Source organism: Artibeus jamaicensis, unplaced genomic scaffold (assembly GCF_021234435.1).
Source record: "Artibeus jamaicensis isolate MK-2021 breed Jamaican fruit bat unplaced genomic scaffold, CSHL_Jam_final contig_519, whole genome shotgun sequence".
Lineage (NCBI taxonomy): Eukaryota > Metazoa > Chordata > Mammalia > Chiroptera > Phyllostomidae > Artibeus > Artibeus jamaicensis.
Window position 1 is genome coordinate 40,092,501 of NW_026521871.1, and position 24,500 is coordinate 40,117,000.

The following is a 24,500-nucleotide window of genomic DNA, read 5'->3' on the forward strand; positions in this document are numbered from 1 at the left end:
CCTCAGCTCTGAGGCGGTAGACTGGGGTCCGAACCGGTTGGAGCAGAGCGCAGAGGTGAAGGCTGAACTGGGAGCCACCTCCCCCACTTCCCTCCGCAAATCGCACCTGGGCGGAGCAAGGGAGTGGGGGAGCCCCGTGCTGAGCCCGGGGAGGCTCAGGAGCGCAGAGCTGCAGGGAGTGCAGGGTGATGGGGTGTGGACATTGGATGAGGGAAGACCCAGCAGATCGGGGGCTCCTTGAGGAGGTGGGCTGTCTAGTTCGCTACCCCTAGGTAAATCCTTCTAGTTGTTCCAGACCTTTTGGCCAATGCAGGAATGGAAGGCTCTTTTTTCCTTTTCACCTCAGCAGTCTGGGATGGAAGAGCATTTGCGGGAGCGGGCTTAGATGCTGTTGCGAAAAAGGCAAGCAGCCCCCGGGGCCCCATTTATCCAGGTGGCGGCACACACTGAGCTGCCAAAGGCCTGGATGCACCTCATTTAACCCTTCTCTCTGAGTTGGTGCACGCCCATCTCCTGGCGGCGGCTTTGGCTTAGAGTTTGGTTCTCGTTTCCTTCTGTACCTATAAGAGAAGAATTTAGAGGTTACGTGGATCTGGAGACGTGTAAAACCCTCTGGTCCTCCCTGTTCAAACCTCCCACGTGCAGGCTTTTAGGGGTGCAATTGACTCTGCACTTGCCCTGTAGACGTCTCCTGCTCTCCCGCACCAACTGCGAGAAAGCACAGCTCAACGCAGTCCCCTTTTTTGGGCCCCACTGCTTGGCCAGACCCTCCCGGAAGAGACGTCGACTGGCAAGGGCTCCGGGGAGGAGTCCAGAGGTTGGCCCTCCCATCCCGGGACACCCCCGGAGCCGCGAGTTCCCTGCCACCCAGCGGCAAGCTTCAGAGCCCCAAGGAGCGTTAACAGGGATTCCCTCCGCTCCAGCTCCGGGCGCTGCGCTTGAGCACCAAGGCCACACCCTCACAAGCCAGGCACCGGGGAGAGAGCGCTGGCTTCTGAATTACCTGGATACCTGAGGTAGGAGCCCAGAATTAAGTCCCTCACTCACAAGGTTTAGCTTCCGATGATCCAGGGACCCTTTCCTCTTCTCCCCGCCCCCCACCAATGCTTATCACCTGGATTTGTGCATAGGCCCCTTCCCTTTGCACAAAGAAACAGGTTGGAACCTGTCCTTTGAGAACTCTTGAAGGAAGACTTCAAATCCACACCAAGGTGTTTTGTTTTGTTTTGTTTTTCAGGTTGCTGAACTATTTTGGGGGGACAAGTAGTAATAATAATCAGCACTAGCATTTATTGAGTCCTTACCCTATGCTAGATATTATTCTGGATGTTGTGCATGCACTATTTTAGTTTGAATCCTCACAACCCAGGAAAATGATTGAAGTTATTTTTCCCATTTTATTGGTGAGGAAACTAAGGCATGGAGAAATTATTTGCTCATTCATCCAGCCAGCAGGTGATGGGGCAGGTTTTTCTTGTAAGTAGAGAACCCTGGCTGTGTCCCATACTCTCTGCCTATTTGGTCCTCAAGCCCCTTGTCCACAAGGAAGTGGGTGAGGCCTCCAGCCTATTACTCCAAACCAGGGGCAATACTGTAAGGGTCAGCCCTTGCCTATGTGCCCCTGTAGCTGTGGCACTGGGAACATCTCACTCCCCTGAGAGTCTGTTGGGGTGCATCTTGGTAGGATGGGATCCTGGTGCCAGAAGCAGACTTAAGGAACTGGTTGCTGACATTGGACTTCTTTTCTGAACCTTTTGGTAGTCATTCCCTTCGTGGGGAGACATGGAAGGAGGGATCCAAATGTGAACAGAGATTTTCTCTGTGGTCACAAACTGCAGACACTGTCTTCTGCTAATGGGTCCCTTTCAGGTGATGGAATCACAGAATAGTAGAGCTACAGGAATGTTAGCTACTACTCCTCTCCCTCCAGGGGTAGGGGGGAGATTCACTGATAGGCAAGGCCACTTGGTGTGTTCATAGAGTAACTACTGTTGGAACCACTGTCTTCTGACCCTGGTCAAAATGAACTGTGTTCGTGCATAAAATACATTATGTTCACTGCTGCTGCTGTTTCTCAGCATCTTAAAATCAATTAGGAAAAATTAATTAACTAGTGAAAGCATTTATTAAAATAGATCATTTTGCTAATTCTTCATAAATGCATCAATTAGCATAACCAGAAAAAGTCGCCATCACATAATGGATAAACCACCACAAATTGCCTGTTTTGCAAAAGATTGCAGTAGAATATTTATATTTCAAGTCAACCAAAATCAACCAACTATGCAACCTTTTTAGATGATTCTAAGTTAAAATTAAATAGATTCTCAACCATTGTAGCCAAGTTCTTCTCTCAAGTTGAGTAGGTCTGTCCTGCCTCACTCCCAATTACTGTTGAAAATAAGAAAAAATGTAGTACTTCAAAGGGAAAAATCCTTTTGAATCCAATGAAATGATTTGTTATCGTTTCTTCTGGATTTCTGACCCTGGCGTTAAACTTTAGACTTATGTAAACATGAGGCAAAACATACTTGGGGCTCAGAAAGGGGAAAAAGTAGTTCATGGCCACTTTCTCACCCATCAAGCACCCTCACAAAGCGTACTTTCTCCAGGAGCTGGAGGTTCCCATGCACCCCTGGCATGCTTATAGGGCAGAAATCTGGTGTCCGAGAACACCCCATGCCACTTCCCTGTAGCTGCATCACTGAGACGTCCTCCTCCCCGTGGACACAAACCAACAGTCTGCTGGAGGGAACAGAGGTTGGGCGAGGGGGTGGGGAAGGAGGATGGGAAAACCTGTTTATCAGAATCACACCAGAGGGATAAGAAGTACAGGCAGAGAGTAGAAACTTGGTCCATTTATGTCCACCTGGAACAGGATTTTCACTCCTGTTGCTGTGACACGTGAGGACCAAGGCCCTCCAGCAGGAATGAGGGTCGGGGGAGAAAAAGGTGAGGGTGAGGGAATAGGGCTGGCTGTCCAGGAGGCTTGGGGTCAGGGAGGTGGGGCTTGGCTGATCAAGGGCTGTGGTGTGACAGAAATGGCCCTGGAGAGCCTGCAGGAAGAGCTGCCCTCCACCCTTTCCCTGCTTTCCACCGCCTCAGTCCGCCACCTGTGTTGGGTCGGCTGATCTGCATCCCAGCATCCTCAGTTATCTCAAGGAAAACATTCCCATTCTAGAGAATTCATTAGAAGTGGACATTGTTTTTACACACGTAGGGGACATGTGCACAGCTGTCCCACTCCTCAAAAAGAACCACTGAACATCAGACCATCCCAGAGGGGCTACCCTCCGAGGGTGGGGATACTGGTTTAGTTGGATTACAGCGGTGTTAGAGGGGGAAAAGGTACAACATTGAAGTCACGTTGACAACAGCTAAACGAAATGATCTATCTTTTTAGGAAGCACAGCAAGAGAATTTTTGGCACCTGGGTGTGCATCTTGGTTCCTAATTCCCGGCTTTTCCAGGGGTAATAAGGGAGTTAGCTGTCATCCAATTTATGGGGCCCGCATCCCTTCTGCTTATTTTACTCCTGTGTCATATAGTGTTAAAGGGCACACGCAACACTGCTGGGGCAATTCTTTGGGTGTACATTTATCTTAAATATATATACACACACTCACACATCATATATATGTATACACATACACACATATTCACAGTTAAAATTACTATCAAGCAACATGCCTTGGAGAAAAGATTATAAAAATACTGTTTTTATTCAGAACACAATGAATAAATATGTTTATGCAATACATAGTATGAATTAAAATTCTCAGTTTTTGTTAGATAGTTTAAAATGAAAAAAAAAAGTCAAGAACCAGAGCATCTGGACTCGATCTGCTTTTAATAACAAGAAAAGCCAAATTGTAAGTTTCTGTGGAGTTTGAAGAAGTTAGCAAAGGGAAACAAACAAGTAAAAAAAGATGACTAAGTAAAACCTTATGCATTTTATTTTAAATAAATAGTAATATCTTAATCTGCTTTTAGATTTCAATAACATACAGTTATGAAGTTTAGCAGTTTATCCACAGATTGCCACTTTGGTGAGCTTTATTCTACAAGTGGTTGGCAACCAGGATGGAAGCTTTCATGACTGATGTATATACTAGTTATAGCTACATGTGCTTTATAAAAAAAATTAATGAATTAAAATATCACAACATGAGACATGTAATGCCCTTTTTTTATGAGAATGAAGTCTGAAATCTTCTCAAGAGCTTAAAGACTTAGAACGTACTATTTTCCCAAAGAGAATATTTTAATAGTAAGGGCCCTATAATTCATTTAATAAAAATAGTTTAGTAAATGTTAAAAAGAACCACACTAATAATCTTTAAGAGGAGAAATGAACACATCAGCAAAGTTTATGAAATTTATGGTTTCATTTTATCCTAAGCTCTCTGAGCTGCTTTTCATGTTAACACTAGTCCAATGCACAGTCACTGTACTTCAGTTTTTACAAAAGGCTTTGTGCTTTTTATTACAAATAAAATGGAAACAAATATAAAAAAATACTGTGAGTCATTCTCACACATGAAGTAACACTTGACAAAACTGTTTTCAAGTGCAGATTCCTTTCTTCCTTCCTTTCTTTTTCTTTCTTTCTTTTCTTTTTAGGTCATTGATAGAATTTTCAGTCTGCATGTAAGTATTCAGTACCCAGCTGGGAGAGATGAGTTTCAGGACAAATATTTCCCCCTGTGAGGGTGCTCGTATATTTGTCCAAAGCTAAGGCACAAAGGTCATGAAGTTACATTGGCTTTTTCTCCAGTCTTCCAAATTCAGCTCTGCTTGTCACAAGGATTTCTTGTACAGACCCGCTGCAGTGGGCTTCCCCTGTAGGCAGTGACTGAGCAGTATCCTGGCCCATTCAGCCGACCTTTCCTACATGTCTAGTCAGTGGGAGTTATCAAAAAAAAGTCTTCCATCCTTTCTACAAATTATATTCAAACTTGAATTTGCAAAGTTATGTGACCTTCTGCCATGAGGTATTTCATAGTTATTTGGGTGATCAGTCTGTTTTTAGGTTCCTTCTCAAGAAACTTTCTAGAAACAAAATTAATGCCCTACCCTAATAGAAGGGATAGTATAGACTCTTGGGGGCCCTAAGTACTTGCTACAAAACTCATGGAAAATGGGTGGCTGATAGCCAACCAGGTCATGGGGGCCTGGGAGGCAACAGAGAAGCAGCTGGGGGTGGGGTTTGGGAAAAGGGAAGGGGGTGGTAAGAGAGGTAGGCCATCAGGGAAAACAACTCAGGGAAGGGAACAGGAAGACAAAGAGATAATTTGAGAGTACGCTGAAACTGAAGTACAAGAAAAAGAAAGACATAAAAATAAAAGAAGATAAAGAAAGCTAATAGGAGTGATAAAAAAGAGGCATGCAAGGCAAAATATCATACCTAAATAATTCCTCATGGGCTGGAGAACTCAAAGGCATGCTAGCCCCTCAGCTAGAGGACGTGGTCTCTTTCTCACATTCCCTTGTCCCTTGGTACTGTGGCTTCTTAATCTCCCGATCAATGACTCTTATTCCTATTCATGCCTAGGTATCCTTTGGTGGTCTGATGAGCTTAGGGACCCCAGAATGATGTGTTTAAGTGCATAAAATGCATTATATGATTGTAGTATACATTCAACCTCATATATTGTATATAATCATATAAAACATTGTGACAAGATCTATTGATGGGACTAATGGCTACCACCATTTTGAAGGAGGGAGGAGCATAAATGCTGCTGTGAGGCGACCACAGCAACTGTGTTATGATATGAAGATATCCGATTTACACTATAGACAAAATCATTGGTACTGCTCCCGCACTTGACGTTTGTGTCTTGCATTCACAATAACCTGAAATTCTAAATTGTCACTCACTGTTAGCAATTTACTAAACACTCACGTTAGGATTGTTTTCCATTGGAGTGCATGGGTCCCTTCAATTCTATTGATAGATGTTTTAGAGGAATGTGACCCCTAAGAACCCCGGACTAGAATGACTGTCTAATTTACTATCTACAACTGGGGTACTTTTGAGAATGAAAAGGATTGTAGTTGTTGCCCTAAGACAGCAGGTGTAAGTTGGGGGGAGGCCTAGGAGCAGCTTGTCTCTCTCTGAGATCTTTCTCCTCAGACCAGATCTCCCTTCTTTGGCCCAAGGAATTGGCTTTCTTTGCCCCGTTCATAGGGACGATGGGCGTGGATACTGACTGGCAGTGGAAGTAGAAAATAGCTTTGGCTGAAAGAGGGTGACATGTCAGGGCCACAGCCAGGCCTTGGGATGCCTTTGAAAAAAAAATGGAAAATGGCTTTCATCAGAGCAGAAGGCTCTGACTTCGGGCTGAGTGAACATTGGCCTCCGTTTCAGTTTTGGATGCCCCCTTGGCCAGATGCCCTGTAGCCTTGGCCAATTTCACCTGAAGTGAGGTTCAATTATCAGACTTCCCCTCTAACAATTTTTTTTCGAAACAGAGCTGCCACAATGGCTTTTAAAGCTTTACTTCCTTTCCCTGCCCATTTCCTAGTTATCAGGAAATGGCCTCGGTACAGGCAGGTGGATGGAAACCCCTGGAAAAAGGCCAGGATCTAGAGAATTCTCAGACTGGACAATAAGGCCTTAAGTGATAGGGAGGGGGCTGTGGTCATGCAGTGTTTTCCTAAACAGATGGTTCATATCGTCCTGTGTTGGGGGAGGGTGACAGAATGTCCCAGCTCCAGGATATCACCAGGTTTCTGTCTGTTCTAATTGGTGAAGTGGAACCTGCTCAGTAGATGAAAAACATCTTTGAAGAAAGCCTTTGACTTTGCAGGGGGAAGGCAACATCTCATAAAACACTCTTTATGTGCACACGGGGTATCTGACTGGGAACCAGGCAACCTGGTTCCAATTCCAGCTTTGGTTCTGGCCAGCTTGGCAGCTTTGTGCTGCTGAAGCTGACTGCCCTCCACTCCACTTCCCAAGTAAGCGGATAATCGGAATCTCAATGGTCCCTAAACCCCATGCCACCTGTATGGTCTGTAATGTCAAAGATGTGTCTGCCATTGTCGTATTTCTACTCCACATGGGGGCTTCTCTGTTTACACTGGTTCAGACCCACTCTTTGGCTTAGGCCTTCCAGTCCTTACATGCCACGGATCCCACAGTGATGGATGAACACCACAATCCTGAGGGTCTGTGACAGGTGGAGCCCTTCTGGGAACCTAGGATAAGGAGTTGGGAGTGGGAAGAGGAGAGAAAAATACCAGACAGATAAAGTGATACAACAGGAAATAAATGGAATCCTTGATACATTTTCTTACAGCAATAATTATTACTCAGAAAAGATTTAGGAAGTAAGGTAGGAGTTTCTAAAATTTGGACTCTTTGTCCATCTTGCATCCAACTCTTTAAAGCCATAAATCGCGCCACTCCCTACTAACAACTTTTAAATTACTCGTGGTTTCACAGAGGAGAATTACATCCTTAGTGTGGTTTAATAGGTCCTTTATCGCCCGGACTTGCCTGTCACTGCATCTGTCATTTTCCTTGTCATATTCCACACCCTGGTGTGTTAATGCTGGTGTTTTAGTACTGGTTAGTGAGGGCAATTGTTCACACGTGTTCTCTCCATCTCTGCGTTCAGTAATATGATGTTGGTAGCTTGAAACCAGCTATGGTAGGAGTCTTTACATCACAGAAACAATCAGACACTACAAAGCAGTGCTTCCCCCTGCCCCCACTGGGCTGAGAGTCTGTTGTTAACCTTACATACGCAGAGCACTACCTCTGCCTCCTCAAAAGACTGGGAGTTTCTACAAGAGTCGATGTGATGGGAAGTGCTCCATTACATCTCTCTCCACTTGGTTTGCCCTTCTCTGTTCCTGATGGTTCATCCGTCCCTCCCCCCTTCCTCTCTTTTCTTCTCTCCTTCCATCTAACTGTCCATCCATCCAACCATCCATCAGTCTGTCCAGAGATAGTCAGACTCTGTTCTAATTTCTCTTCTGCCACTTAATAGCTAAGTAAGTGACTCTGGAAAAAATTCCTAACCTCTAATATGCCTCAGTAAAATGCATATAATAATAGGTAATTGTGAGTCTTAAATGAATTAATTTGTATGAGGTGCTTTGTAGTCTCTGGCACATGAGAAATACTATTGAAGTCTTTGTTTTTAGGAATGATTACAATATTATTGATTGCTTACCATGTACGTAGTATTGAATATGCATGTGTGATGTGAAAAGAGTTGCGATAAAACAAGCACAAGAGAATATTCAAGAGCCTTGAACAAAGATTGGTTAGTTTTTCCAGAAATGCCGGAATTGACTTCACGTGGAGCTGGGAGCATTTGAACTGAATCCTGAAAGACTGAGCCCATGTTCCCTCCAAACTGGCAAGACAGGTAGAGGCATCCCGGGGGGATGGAAGTCATTTGAACACAGGCATGGATGAGGGAACAGCGTGGACTGTTTGAGTTTTGTGTAGCTCAGCATGAGATCATGGAGGGTGAGGGAGGGGGCCTCTGATCATATGTGAGCTACCGTAAGATCCACTGTTGTCTGCACCAGGTCAGGCCAGACCTCTGGATTTTTCAAAGAGTCAGAAGTCCAGATTTTTACGTGAAAGTTTTTATTGTTTAGTGGTAGAATTAATTCAATTAAAAACAAAACTCATCCACAGGCTGGATTTGGCTTCCTGCAGAGAATGAAGTTTCTAAGCTTGTTTCCAAGCTCATATAAAGGTAAGATCAACAATCAGAATTCCTGATTTCAAATACAGTTCTGCCATTAGTTGTATGACCACAGGTAGAGTGCCTTAGCCCCTCTGAGCTCTGGTTTCTGCCAGATGGCTATCATATTTCATGTCCTATATACCTTGCTCTGAAAAGCCTTTGGACTATGGAGATGGAAGCCCTTGCAAAGGACCAGACATGCATTAGAATTATTCGTAGGCCCTCCTTGGCAGAGAGATATACACTCAGTGCAGACCCAAGCCTTAATTAGTCACCCAGAGATACCCCGAATGTCCTCGCCTGCCTCTTTAATTTTAACAGTAGATGGGGTAAGAGAAATGTAGGAGTGTTTGTTCCCCTTCCTTCTGTTAAAAACATCACGAAGGAGCTTGACATTCCATTTTGGAAGTCTGCATGTCAGAGATCCAGCTAAGACGGATCTAATTTATTGATTGCTTCCACATGGATCCAGGATCCCCGGGAGAGGTGCGCACAGCCTCTGTGTGGTGTGTGTTGTTTCTCTGAGGTGAGGGAGGATTCTCTGAGAAGCAGTCAGCCCGGCTAGGTATTAGTCTAGGTCATGTTAAAATCGGCACCTGCCTCTGTGTGCAATTTCCCCTCTTTTGATCTCTTTCCATTCCAAGCTGGCTTTGATCATGCAGGCTTTTAAGGAAATGATCAGACCTTTAAAGAGTCTAATTATTTCTAGTTGAGGGGCTGAGCCTGATGGATGTTGGCATTCACACAGCAGAGAGGTGGCTATGCATGCAGCCAATTCCATCAGGCCTGGTCAAAAGCACTATGTAACTGCAGCAATGCAAAAAACAACAAACAAAAAAACCCCAAGGTTATCTTAAATACATTGAATCTTGGTGCTATTCTGATTGTGTATTATCTTTATGTGTTTTGTTGTATTGCCCGATTGAACTTGATCCTGAGAAGCTTCAAAGATGCAGGCAGGTTGCATTGGCCAGTATGGCTCAGTTGGTTGAAGTGTCCTCCTATGCACTAAAAGGTTTCAGGTTTGATTCCCAGTCAGAACACATGCCTAGATTGCAGGTTCAATTCCTGGTTAGGGAGCTTACAAGAGGCAACTAGTTGATGTTTCTCTCTTTTCCCCCCTTACTCTCTCTCTAAAAGCAGTAAAAAAATGGCCCTGGGTGAAGATAAATACATACATACATACATACATACATACATACATACATAAATGCAGGCAAGTTTTGAGGTAAAGACACCTGATTTACACAAGGACATTAGTTACAGATTCTGGCCCCAGTGTAGAGATCTTAACACCCCTACTTCAGGAGCTGACCTGGGCCTCAGAGTGTAGTTCATTCTTTTCCAAGCCTTAAGCCACCTGGCCCTCAGTATTGAGGTGGCTGTTGCTGCTGTAGCTCTCATCCCCTGTTGATGCCTGGGACCCTGTCCCCCTTATCCACTGCAAAATCTCCAGAGGAGCCAAAATCTCACTATTCAGAGATGGATTGGAAAAGTTTGGTCTATTGAATTAACATTATAGGTGAAATAACACATTTGCTGTTAAGGAAGTGTTGAAGTCCTAACTCCTAACAAGATGGTATTTGGATGTGGGTTTTTGGGAGGTAGTTAGGTTTAGATGAGTTCACAGGGTGAGGACTTTGTAGGATTACTGCTGTGATAAGAAGGGACCAGAGAGCTTGCTTCCTCTCTTTCTATCTACAAACACCAAGGAAAGGCCACGTGAGGAAGCAGCAAGAACATGGTCATCTGCAACCTAAGCAGAGGGCCCTCACTAGAGATCGATCTTACTGGCACCTTGATCTTGGACTTCCAGTCTCAAGAACTGTGAGAAATAAATTCCTGTTCTATTGAGTCTATGAGTATGGTATTTTGTTATGGCAGCCCAAGCTGACTGATACAGGAAATTACTGCAAGTTAGCCCGGGTTCCTAGACAGCTTGTAAAACATCTTTTTTAACAAAAATGTGCCTGTTTTTGTACAACTTCACCTATGTACACCATCAGCCTGACACATAGTAGGTACTTGTTGAATGAATGAAGCAACACTAATGAATGGAGTGAAAATATCTAATATATAAACAAATATTTGGGAAAAAATTTATTCCAGTGTTGGAGAAATCATGGTTTGAGATGAAGGAAAAATAATTTTTTCAAGTATATTGTGTGTGTATGTATATATATCACCAAACTGTTAACAGCCTGAACTTTTTTACTAGCTTACCCCACGGAGACATAATGATAGTAAAATAAAGACTGTCAGCATGGTTTCCTATTTACTCAGCATGCTAGCAAATGATGCTGAGTTGGGCTGCTGACCTACCAAAACCTAATTAATTTAAGTTTAGCAAAAATAAAAAAGTAATTTATTTATACAAGCAACATAGCACCTCGATGTCAGAAAGGATTTCTGTGGTACCTTTTCATTTTATATTTCCAATGGGCAGGTTGCCACAGGAGGATGTGATTTTTCTGGAAAAAAATGGTGGCATTAGGGTTCTTTCTTGTCTGTCTAAGCAATCCCTCAGACACTACAAGGAGTTCGCTCCATGGCTTTTGCCATTTGAGAATGGAGAAGCTATTTCCTCAAGATGCTATTCATCTTTATTCATATCTGGGTGCAGATGAGTTCAGAACGTGTGGGTGTGGAATTTGAAGAATCCGAAGTGCTTAGGTAACAGTTGGCATGCCAGTTGTATAATGAAGAAAATGTATTGACAATATTAAATTGTGGGCTGAAGCTTGTTTTTGGTGTTTAAAAAAAAAAAACAGAACAAGATTTCTAAAAGTGACAGCGTTGTTTCATGCCGGGGTGTTTCTCAATGTTGGGACAACAGTGCTAAGAAACACGGGCCTCCAATATGCGTGGCTTTCTCCTGCCGAGCCGGATTTTCCTGTGTGAGCCCTGCATAGCTTTCTTTTTAAGTGGTAGGCGCTGGAGTGTTTCTAAATATACATTTGTATTGTCTTCTGCTGATAGAGGGAAATAGTTTCGGTAATAACAGGCAAGATTTTAATTCACTTCTCATATACTGAAGGTGGAAGAGTCAACTGGTTTCTGGAAAAATTAATGGTAATTTATTGAGTTACTAGGAAATTAGTGCTTGCTTTCGAAGCTTCAGAATCTCTAAGTCATCATCCACTTCAAGGTCTTTTGCATGTGAAATTGTGCACCACGACTTCTTTTTTTAACTCACCTCCCTTTCCCTACTTGTGTATGTGTGTGTGGTGACAATAGAGGAGGAACACAGAGAAACCTTCCCACACGCTTGTGCATGGAGTGGGAGGTGTGAGCATGACTGTGACCGGTGCATGGTCACGTGTGTGGGTTCCACGTGTAGCAGGTGTCTCTAGTTAAAAACACGTGGCTACTCAGGGCCCTACATCAGTAAGGTAACGCCTAAGTCAGGGGGGTTTATTTAACCCCCTGGCAGTCTAGGGAAAGCTATATACTCCTTCTTATTTTTTTAATGTAAAAATGTATTTTAAATGCATAAATCAAATATTCTTTAATTTGTTTAAATGAAATGTAAAAATATTTTAAATGTAATGATTTAAGTAACAGGATTATAAAAATAAAAAGGTAAAAAACACACAAAACACATTGATTCTCATATAACTTACATTTTGCATGACCTGTATCTCTGCCTAATCTGTCAAAAATACTTTTAAAAATTACTTTTAATAACACACTTCAGTACTTAACTTACCCATTACAGGTGTTTGAACTTGCCTTGTCTAGACTTGTAACCCACATGCCTGTTAGATTTCAAAAGACGATGATAACTTAGGAGAACTAAATTGTGTCATTTGAACTGTTCAATTTTGCGAAACTATAACAGGTAATTTAAATGACTGGCTTCTTTTCATGTATCTATAATGAACAAACAAGTATCCAAAGGGAAGACAATAAAGCATCTTAGGGTTCTGGTTCACTATGAGAAAATGCACCTGTCTTCTTTTGTGACTGCCGGATGAGAACTTGACCAATAGTTGTCTCTGTGTATTACAAGGGGCTACCATCAGAAGTAAGTAATCATAATGGTCTTAAAGTCATGATGTGCATAAGTGGTATTTTAGGATTTCTAGAACAGCTGTTTTCACATAAAAAAAAACCTGACTTTTATTGGTGACGTGATAGGTACTGATAATAGTAGTGTCGTCTGTTGTTTGCATTTAAAATGAAAAGAAATATCAAATTCCTGTTGGAGATCAATGGGGAAAGAATCAGAAAAGATGTTTGTGGATTACAGCTATGGCCACACAGAAGGACCATGGACCTGAGTTACAAAACTGTCTCGGCCTGTGAGTCTACACCTGATAATGTGGAATATTACAACCAAATCAGTTTTCAGACAAATGAGATTCACAGAGGGTATTATAAAAGAATGCCATTTTCTGTTTGATAGTTTATATAAGAAACATGCCAGAATTCAACCTAGAGAGTGTGATGATCAGCTTCAAGACTGACCTTTTAGGAGAGAGATGCTGTTGCCTTTATTCAAAATAGTATTGGATCTTTTTTTAGAGGTAGTAATAAAATGTTTTGACTATTCTCAACCATGTTAATTCTCCAACTGTTTTTGGGTGGGTCTGGTGTTTTTAAATAAGCCAATGAAGTAAATAAGCCTTACATCAAATGATGAAGGGTGATCAAGGAGCGTAAGTACCAGATTGGGACTTGAAAATTCCCAGGCTCCTTTTCAGAAGGGGGCTCAGCAGCTACCCTGAAGACTGCTCCATAGCGGATGCAGGGGAGAGGGGTTGAGAACCTGAAGAGACTGCATTTCCAGAATGAGTGCGTCCTTGGAATCAGGCAATAGCCCTCTTAAGTGACAATAGAGGGGCCCTCATTTCCTTCTATAAGGTCACATTCCAAGATAATTTCAAAATATTTAGTGACAACATTCAATAGTCACATTCTAGATATTCTTAAATAGAATTTCCAATAGAAATATGATGCTCACTCTTTATGTGATTTAAAATTTTCCAACAGCCACATTAAACATATAAAAAAGAAAAAGATAAAATTCATTTTAGTAATACATGTTACTTAACCTAATATATCCAAGATTATCACTTTAACACAGTCAAATTGAAGTTATTGAATTTTTTCTCATATCGAGCCTTTAAAATCCAGTGTGTATTTTATACTTACAGCATATTGCACTTGGGCACTGAATTTTCATTAGGAACACTTGACCTGTTTTTGGAATTCGTAAAAGTTACAGTTCAGAAAGTACTTTTACGTATCTAAGGTGTTTGAACTGTACTTAAATGTTTTCCAGGCTCTGGACTGAGGATGAGTTTTGAGATTTAAATTTATATTATTCACAAACAAAATCAAACATTCAGCTCAGTGTCGCTGGCCACATTTCCAGTGCTGCCCAGCGGTTACCCTGCAGGGGGTGCCAGTCCAGGTGACGTGGGGACGCACCAGGGGAGGATCCACAGGCACAGGGAGACAGTTAAACTCTGGAAAAACCGGGGAGAGATGCCTGTCTTCCAGTTTTTTGTCCTTTCTCTCAATCAGTTCTTTGATTGTGTCAATTCAGTATTTTTCCGAAAGTTTCCTCTCTTCTCCTTAGGATCGTTTTAGATGACCCCCTAATAGGTCTTTCCTTCATCATTTCCATATTCATCATTTACACCCTGGGCCACCATAGGCTCCCTGCTCTGTAGAAAGAAGGTTCAGGGATGAGTTTAGATGATTAGATGAAGGCGGGAAGGCAATGCCCCTGCCCCAGGTTCTTGTGACTAAGTAGTTAAACGAGGGGAGTGAGTTTCCTGACTCTCAGCCCCACTGAACGCCCACCACTCCCAAAGCACCTCTGATTCTGAAGATTTGGCTGAGGCCCAGGAAACTACATTTTTATCAGATCTTCCTGTCTTTCCCTACCTCCCCTACTGTGTGATTCGGAACAGCCTAATTTAAGAATCAGTGCCCTAAGCAGTGTGTTCTGAGGACCCCCTCCATTAGAACACTGTGTCCTGTTAAACTGAAGAGTTCTGGGTGCTGAAGTAGCTAACTCAGAATATCAGAAATATCTGCATATTCACAGAATATCTGTGGCACTAGGAAACTGCGTTTTTAATAAGCTCCCAAGTAAGCCAGTAGACTTATAAAACTTTAAACTTTGTGCAGACCCTCCAGCTTAGAAAACTGGAATTTTTCACTCCACAGTGTCTGTGGATTTCCCATTCATCCTCTTGCCCAGTGTCTGGCATTTAGAAAGCCACAGTGCCATAGTTATTCTGCCTCCTCTGTGTTTCGGTCATTTAACAAACATGCATTTGGTCTAGCGACTGGGGATACAAAGAGATAGATCATGAGATCTTGTCTCTGATTTCAGACAGCTGGCAGACACAGGAGGGAGAGGCGTCTGTGGAAAACCGAGTTCATAAAGCATTTCAGGTGGAGGGCTGCGTGTGTGTGCTAAGTGCAGCGAGGACACGAGGAAGACGAGGCATATCCACCCAGGTGGTGTGCTGATGGGATTGGTTTGAAAGGGCTTCTGAGACTCTGGGTTGATTTAGGAAAGATAAAATTGATATTCCATTAGAGAGGAAGGGAAAGACACCTGGAAACTTAGCATGAATTAGGTTGTGAACAGGGAAGCAGAGCCAATGTGAATGACATGGAATAATGGATTTCCTGTAGGAGTCAGACCTTGCAGAGTTGCAGGAGCCGCTTGGGCTGTGGAGGTCTAATGGGGCACAGGTGGAGGTGTATCGGGGCACAGGCGGAGGAGCAGAGAAACATCACTGACCTAAGCCCAAGAAGGAAGCTGATGAGGAGGTCGACAGAAGGCATTGCTTTTGTGGCTGCTGGTTGGGCCTGACGTTGCTCTAGGTCAGCAGGGTTCAGAGGGGGGAAACAGGACTGAAGTGAGGGGGAAGCAAGGGTACACTGGCACCTGGGAGGATGAACTGAAACCCGTGCCTGTAGAAACAGCTGCTGCCCCTTTCCCAGGAGCTGCACACGCAAACTCAGAAACTCGGGGTGGAAACGCGGTAGGAGCTGGGCGAGATAGGAGTCCACCTCTGCCCTCGCCTAGGAGGTAAGTTAGATGATCAGCGACAGCGTATGGGAGCTGCTACACTGCCTTTTCGCGTAATGCTCAAGTTTCACTTCTGCTTCCAAATTTCACGCAGATTTCTATTGTGGCCAGCCTTAACTTGAACCCCACAGTGAAGGGAATTCTAAGAAACTTGGTCCAAATGGAAGGAAGTCAACACAATATAAAACCGCTGTAGTTGACTTAGGAAACCTATGCTGGAGGTGGCTGGATGGGGCATGGGCATAGGGCGTGTTGGGGTGGGCAGCGAGTCAGTGAGGCAGGTGACGGCCCTTGTAAGGAGCTAAAGCTGCAGTGAATGGCCTTGAGGGCCTTGATCAACAGCGGGGACTTTATCCTCTGGAAGCATGAAGAGATAATGGAGAAATAATGTTACAAAATGAGTTTGCTTTAAGGAAATAATACAAGCAGTGGTTCTCAGACTTTCTGGTGTCAGAAACCTGCTAGATGCTCAACAATTACTGAGGATCCCAAAGAGTTTTGTTTATGTGGGTTATATTGTCCACAGGTACCATAGTAGAAGTTAAAACAGAAATTTAAAACATGGTTACTAATTCATTAAATGTCACAATAACCCCATTACATGTTAACATAAAAACCCATTTTATTGGAAAAATACTTTGTTTTCCAAAACAAAAATTCGGTGAGAAGAGTAATGTTATTTTACATTTTTGCATATCTCCTTGATGTCTGGCTTCATAGAAGACAGGCTGATTCTCTCGTCTGCATTCACTCTATCGTGATATGCCATGTCAGAAAGACTTTGGAAAACACCTCTGTACACTGGAGATAGAATAAGAGTAGCAAAGGCAACTCATATCTTTAGTATTATGAGATAATACTATGGGAATAGTGTATATCATATCTATAGTCAAATCATATCCACAATGTTATAGATATAGTCTTGTCCTCATGGATCCCCTGTAAGGATTTCAGGGACCTCCAGGAGTCTCTGCACGACCCTTTAAAAGTCATTAATGTAGAGGGTGGCTTGGTGGGCAGGCAGTGCTCATGGATACAGGAAGGAGATCTCGTAACAGTGTTCAGAGGAAAATGAGGGCCTGCACCAAGGCATACGAGCCAGCAAGGAGAAGTGAGGATGGACAGAGATGCTCAGGACACAGATGCCACAGAACTTAATAACCAATCAGATGTGGGGACCAAAGAGAGGGGAGAGTCCTTGAGAACATCTTGGGCCAATGAATGGCTAAATATCTACCAGCTGCTGGTACAGGTGTAGGGTGTTCTCAACTCGCCCGTGAGCCAGCCTTCTATTCCAAAGGGTTTGACCTAAGGTGGAAAGGAGGTGGTAGACCCAGTTCTAGAATAATTATTGGGGGGTCTAACTCTTACTGTTTACAGTATGCTCATGCATTGGTAGAACCTAGGGTGGCCAGAGTTACTAAAAGCATTCAAATGTGGGCTGGGCCAGGCTACACAGTTCACATATGCAGAGACACAGAGAAAGGTGGCCGTTTGGTGAGAAAGATGACAAGGGTAATGACTGGAGAATGATCTCTTTGGGGCTGGACACATTTGTGGTTGAAAGAGAATTTAGGATGGACTCAGGAAGCTGGAACTCACACACATCTATACATGTGTGTGAGTGTGTATGGCATATATGGATGTGGTTATATATATGTGTGTATATATATATGGTTATATATATGTATATGGTGTACATGTATAGGTGGTTTTGCATATAAATAGCTGTAGAGACTCAGGTCTCAGCCTGGGGCGTAGAATGAACTGGTCCGAGCATCCGAAGTCATGGATGAAGTTTCTGATTTGCCACAAACTGGCAGTATGAGCTTGGACTGCCCACTCAGCATTTCGGCACCTCAGTCTCCAAGAAAGTGTCAAAGCTATGAAATATCAGGAATCCTGTGATCCAATATGCATATTTTGCAGGCCACAAACTTATCTTCCAGAAGGCACAGTGGTTTCTTCAGCATCAGAGTTTGCCTGAAAAGCATTTTCCTGAGCCTTGTTTTCCATCTTGCCCATTCAGAGGGTGGGGTAATGCATGGAGAAGCAATCAGTCTGACATCTGGGGACTGACTGTACATAGAAGCACTGTCTCTTGAGTAGCAGGTTTTGTCATTTGTTCTGATGGTGTCCTCTGCTTGGCCTGCCAACCTTGGCACCTTCTGGTTTCCTTAGTTCCTGAGAAGGCAGGCCTCTTGTGCCAACTCTGTCTAAATGCACACCACCACCCCAACCCCCAAATTGACCACACTCTGCTCAGAGTTTCCCTGAGTACCATTCTCTGTTGTGGTATGGGAGGTAGTTTTATGAAGGGGGACCCACAAAGCCCCTAAAATTTATTTATAAAATAGTGCGCATTTATTCATACATGTTTAAACTTCAGACACCTTCAAAATACTCTCCATTTGATGCAATATACCTATCGCAATGTTTTCCCCACTGCTCAAAACAGTTTTTGAACTTGTTGATTTTGATGCCTTTTAGTGCTTCTGCTATTTTTTGTTCACCTTTTCCATATCAGCAAAACATTTCCCTTTAAGGACTTTTTTCATTCAGGGAAACAAAAAAAAGTTGCTGAGGGCAAATAGGGTGAATGGGGGAGGTGGGGCATAGGGGGGTCATGCCAATTTTGGTCAAAAACTGCTCAACACTCAGTGCTGTGTTGGCAGGTGTGCTTGGCAATCACCCATCATGCAATGGGCAAACACATTGAAAGAGTCTTCAGAAAAATTCACTGAAGCAGAATGCAGCCTCTCATAACAACACCAGCTGGTACACTGATATGGATGGGTTCTTAGAATACTCAACTAGTGGATGAAGCCTGTACTCCAAGGGACTGCCCTCCAGAAGATAATTTTGGTTTATTTTAGTTCCCCCCTTATAGATGTACACAAATATTTTCTCGTGTGTATGTATACTTGGTAAACACTAGAAAAATATAGTAAGCCATAGAAAAACCACTAATATCGGTATCACTTCTTAGGATAAGAAATAGCTTAAATAAGTCAATTGAATTAAAGTAAAAGATTGCATAAATGCCTACACAAGTAGAACTCCAATGCAGCAAAATCCTTGAAGGGAATATGTGAGTGACTAATATGTGGGGAGCTCTAACCTAATTGCATTATAAAGATTTTAACAAATTCAGGGATGGTCTGATCAGGTGATACCTGATACCTATGCCAGAGTGTTTTATTCTTCATTGGTCTGGTATTTCAGCCTAAAAATTTCTTTGGGAAATATGGGTTATTTCACATCCACTTTATTTTGATTATGTGAGATACTTCATTGACTGTGAGATGTTAGCCACATATAATCAGCGGAAATAATAAAGCAAACTAAAATGAAGGGAAAATCTGTAAAACAACTAGACTCTACAAAAATCTCGATGTCGTAAAGGACCAAAACAAACAAAACCCAAAAGACCACATCTGGGGGACCATTCTAGAGAAAAAGGAGATTAAAGAGATGTGACAGCGAAATATAACATGTGATCCTTAACTGGACCCTGGATAAAATATAAGTTATAAAGAACACTTGGGTACACTTAAGGAAATTTGAAAAACAACTGCGTATTAGAAAATAATGTACTAAATTTTAAATAGTTTGAATGTAATGATTTTAGTCTTGGGGACTAACCGTGGTCTTAGTAGACTGATGCTGAAATATTTACAGCTGAAGTATATCAATCTCTGCAACTAAGTTTCAAATAGTTTAAGCCAAAATATACATACATGCACATATAACTCACATGTACACATAAGGCCCCTATAAATACAGAGAGATATATACATGCAGATAACACACATAGGCACATACATATATACAGACACATAGACATGTGTACTACATACATCAACACAAACCACAGACAAGTGTACAGAGAGAGAAAGCAAATGTGGCAGAATATTAGTAGTTGATTAACCCAGAGTGTTCACTGTGCAATTCTTGCTCCCTTTCTGTAGACTCAGACTTAAACTTCTTCCAAAAAAAACCACTGCAAGAAAATATTATATTTTTGAGATAGATCACGGAGATAGATGAATTTCATTGTGTGAGGGGGATATGAGGAGGTTAAATGGTAATGGAAAAAATACATTAAGAATTTTTTAAAAAGAATTTCAGTGTGTAAATCAAGAAGTAGGTGTTCAGGCCCTGGCTAGTGTGGCTCTCTGGATTGAGTGTCAGCCTGCTAACCAAAGGGTCACTGGTTTGATTTCTGGCTAGGGTACATATCTGAATTGTGGGCCAGGTGCCCAGTAGGGGGCGTACAAGAGGCAACCACACATTGATGTTTTTCTCCCTCTCTTCCTCCCTCTTTCTCTAAAAATAAATAAATAAAATCTTTTAAAAAAAAGAAGTAGGCATTCAGAAATTGGATAACAAACATTTTTACTATTGCCCTGGCTGGTGTAGCTCAGTAGATTGAGCACGGGTCTGGGAACCAAACAACCACAGTTTGATTCCCAGTCAGGGCACATGCCTGGGTTGCAGGCCAGTTCCCAGCAGGGGACACACAAGAGGCAACCATACATTGATATTTCTCTCCCTCCTTTCTTCCCTTCCCCTCTAAAGATAAATAAATGAAATCATTTTAAAATTTTTTATTATTATTTTATTCTTTAGTACACCCCATTAAAAAATTTGTTCTTGCTTTTATTTTGTCCATCCTCCCTTCCCCTTTAGCATCTGTCAGCTTAATCTCTGTGTGGATCTGTCTTTGTTTGATTTTGTTTATTCATTATTTTTTAGATTCCACATATGAGTGAGATTATATACTATTTGTCTTTTTCTGTCTGACTTATTTCACTTAGCATAATACCCTCTAGGTCCATCCATAGTGTTACAAACTACAAGATTTTATTCTTTTTTATTGCTGGATAATATTCCATTGATATGTGTAACACTTCTTTACCCATTCACCTGTCAGTGGTGACCTATGTTGCTTTCTTATCTTGGCTATTCTGAATAATGCTGCAATGCACATAAGGACCCATGTGTGTTTTTAAATTAGTTATTTTTTCTTTAAATAAATACCCAGAAGTGGAATTGCTGGCTTGTATAGCAGCTCTATTTTTTTTTATGAATCCCCATACTGTTTTCCATATTTGGAGCACCAGCTTACAATTGCTTTGCATTTTCCTAATGATTGGTGACGTTTAACATCTTTTCATCTGTGTGTCCTCTTTAGAGAAATGTCTATTCAGGTCTCCTGCCCATTTTTAAAGTTTTTTTTTACATGAAGTTACAGAAGTTCCTTACACAGTTTGCATAGTAACCCTTTATCCGATGTATCATTTGCAAATATCTTCTCCCATTCAGTAGGTTGTCTTTTTTTTGTTGTTGATGGTTTGGAATAAAATTTTTCTTGACCTGTTAAGGAGCATGCCAAGACCCACAATGGCTTCACAGCTATTCCACCACGAATATGCTCTTCTAAGTCACCATTAGACATAAAGCCAGTCTCTGGTCAGCAGAACCCAGGACAGATGGTTCCTGGTGACTGTTTGGATTCTAGCCTATAGCTCGTAAAACAATACTGTTCCAGAAGAGCCTCCGCTCTGGTAGAATAAGACTTTTTGTGAATTCAAAAGTCCTTCAATAAGTATTTTTTTATTGTTGACTATGTTCCCGGTATTGCTCCTTGGGGCAAAGGAAGAAGGTTAAGCTCCTGCTTCTTATGGAGATGACATTCTGAAGTGGGAAGGACAGAAGTAGCCAAACGAGTGGTGAGGTGAAGTGGAATATAAAAATTTACTAAAGTCTCATTAAAAAAAGAAAGCATGAAGGTAACATGACAGGAACTGATGAGTCAGGGTGGTGGTGGAAGGCCTTTCGGGGGAGGTGATCGATCGTTGCTATCACAAGGAAGAGTCCTTTTATTTTAAATGTTTCTTGCTGCGTATTCCTAATTCTCATGGCCTTTGAGCTTGTTCCTGATGTCAAGGTCAAGGATCTCCTGAAACCTGACTGTTCTGCCGGGCTGCCACAGGGTCAGTGTTTCTGGCGTATGTCACACCAAGTGACACGACCGAGTGGCATCAGCGCACGGGTGTGCTCTGGTTCACCTGTTCTCTTACTGATGAATGCAGGTGTTCTCTGCACACTTTTTATCTTCATGACGGACTTTTAAGGAAGTTTAATTTAAAAACCACACCACGCTCATCATTTGCTCATACTGACACATGGTGATGAAAGTGAGTTATTGTTCCTGAATAATGCTGCAAGGAAGCCTTCCGACCGGCAATTTTCAATAATGCCACATTGGCACCCCTCTGAATTACTATCTGCTTTGGCTAATTTAATATGACAGGTTTCTAAAGCAATTTGAGTCCATGTGAAAGCAGTAACAGAGAGTATTTAAACTTGCTTAAAGGAGGGTGGGGGAAAGAACCTACATTGCAATCTCCTTGTAACACAGATCAAGATTTATTTGGACTCATTTCCTGGAGGCATTAAATATGTTTAATTTTTTTTCCGTCACCTTTTCAGTTACATCTGATCATTGTATGCTGTCTGCTCTGCTTCAGTTTACCCCAGAGTGTAGAATCCATCAGGTTCTCCAGCTGAGGAGCCACTGAGGAAAGGAAGTAGAAACACTATTTTTTAGCATTTCTTAGAGAAATTGCAATGTTAAAAAATCAGGTCAGCATATGCCCTTCCTATAAAATCACTGATGAGATAGGCCGGCAGATAAAAAAGGTCCCACGTAGGATTCTGAATATCAGTGTTGCTTCTCCTTCCTCTGTTTCCACCTGGGTGAACCAAAGCTGTTCTTCCAGATGGCAGGGTGTGGGCCAGGCAGCATGGTATAGCAGAAAACTAAAGGATTTAGAGTCAGAGAACCTGGATGGAGGCCCAGCCCTGCCACCTATCACTGTGAACTTGGCTCAAGGCCTGGCTCATTGTAAACATTCAACAATTATGAGCCTCATTTCCTCCTCCTCCTCCTCCTCCTCCATCTCCTTTCTTTATGCATGCTCACACGTGGTCAGGTAGGGAGGCCCCTACCATTCTCTCCCTCAGCTGCAGTCAGTCACACTGGCCTTCTTTCTGTCTGCAGAACATGCCAAGCATATTCCTGCTTCTAAGCTGCTGAACTTACACTTCCTTCTGCTTTGACATGCCCCTCCCACAGATCACCCCATGGCCTTCTACTCACTTTTCGCTCTCAGCTCCAACGTCACCACTCAGAGCAGCCTTCCCACCCTTGGTCGCTCTCTAACATCTTACCCTGATGGGTTTTCTTCATGGCTCCTCTCACTGTGTGGTTACCTATTTGTTTGTTTTCATTATCTGTCTCCCCTTTCAACCCTGTGCTCTATGGGAGTAGAGGCCTTGACTGTTGTGATGATACCAGCCGCTGGTACATATTAGGTGCTTCATAAAAATGCATTGCATGGAAGTTATTGGGACATCCATGAGAGAAAGAAGAGGCTTGTAGGGCTGTTCTGAGGTCAGATGACACAGGTTTCAGAGAGTCGTTTGGAAACCATCAAACACTTACTATTAGGCCTCCTCTGCCGGGATGCACCCCTTCCCTCTGCCCCAGCCTGAAGTGTCCTTCCACATTCTTGTGGCATTTTCTGTAAAGGTCTCACATTTTTGACACATAATTTAACTGCTTTCATTGGCAGGCATTTCCAATGAAACTTGGAGGAATTTGAAGCAAGATGAAAAATTCTCCAGCTTGGAAACTGGTACTCAGCAAACAGCTTACGGATGTAAGTACACAGAGCAGGCAGCATTTAAACAATGCCCAGCCTCCGAGGCAGACTGTATTAAGGACTCAGGCTACACACAGCTTCCCTGTGCCAAGTTAGGCCTCAAAAAAATGGCATCATATGCTTGGTCTGGGGGAGGCAGGAAACGAATGCAGAGGGTTCAGTTTGGAGGCAGGCACAGTGGGCCATGGCCATGGCCATGAATTATTTTTGCTCCTTGTGTTCCTTCAAGATATCTCTGTGATGAGGGACAGTGGTGACAATGAGCTGTTGGGGACCTCTTACCCATGGAGAAGAGGATTATTTTTTCATCTACCTACCATTGTGGAAACGTTTCAACCTTTACTATTTATAACCATTTCAGTCTTCAATCAAGATGTAGTATGTTGGATTTGAAAGAGCTTGATTTAAATTGTGGAGGGAAAGGAAGGGCAGTTTCAGAAATCTCAATTCATCATTCATGATGTTCAAAGAGATGTGTTTTTTTAATAAGTGAGCAAATTACCTTGATAGTGACTGAATCAGGCAGCGGATTGTGTTGATTTCAGAGGGTGAAACCCCTTCCTCTCTGCCACCTTGTAGAGACACTATTGAACGATGCTGTGCCTCCTCCCCTGCACATCCCCAGTTTTTCCAGGAAGTTAAAATGGGCTAAGTGTCAGTGGAAATTGAAATTTCTCATTTAAGAAAATGAAAACAAAATTTGAATTTGGGGAAATGACTTCACCTGTGGCTCTCAAAATGTATCATCTCCCTCTACTTTGATGTATAAGAATTTTGGTAAACTGAGTCAGAAAAGGAGAGTGCACAGCCAATCAGATTTCTCCTCTCCCCTCTCCAGAGGACCAGAATCCTGCCCTTATGTCTTAGGACATGGGGTGTTTTTGTTGAACTTCCAAGAGTGGAAGTTCATGAAAATGTTCATATCTCCTGAAAAATATATATATATATCATGAGGACTTTGATGCACAAATATTTAAATCATAGTATTTT

At 42.5% G+C, this 24,500-nt stretch overlaps 1 protein-coding gene across 7 annotated transcripts in view; it reads left to right on the forward strand.

Annotated features, from left to right (window-relative positions):
- Positions 1 to 24,500, forward strand: part of LRRC3B (leucine rich repeat containing 3B) — an 82,951-nt gene that overhangs the window by 1,600 nt on the left and 56,851 nt on the right. For 2 of the 7 annotated variants that reach the window (XM_053668983.1, XM_037135676.2), the window contains exons 1-2: positions 659 to 1,016; positions 23,421 to 23,507. The exons of 1 other annotated variant lie outside the window; for it this stretch is intronic. The gene's annotated coding sequence lies outside the window, so the exon portion shown is untranslated. Of the gene's footprint in view, positions 1 to 658; positions 1,017 to 8,355; positions 8,388 to 8,665; positions 8,727 to 23,420; positions 23,508 to 24,500 lie in introns of those variants that run through there. 4 more of the 7 variants (XM_037135832.2, XM_037135991.2, XM_037135916.2 and 1 more) reach the window with 3 other exon arrangements.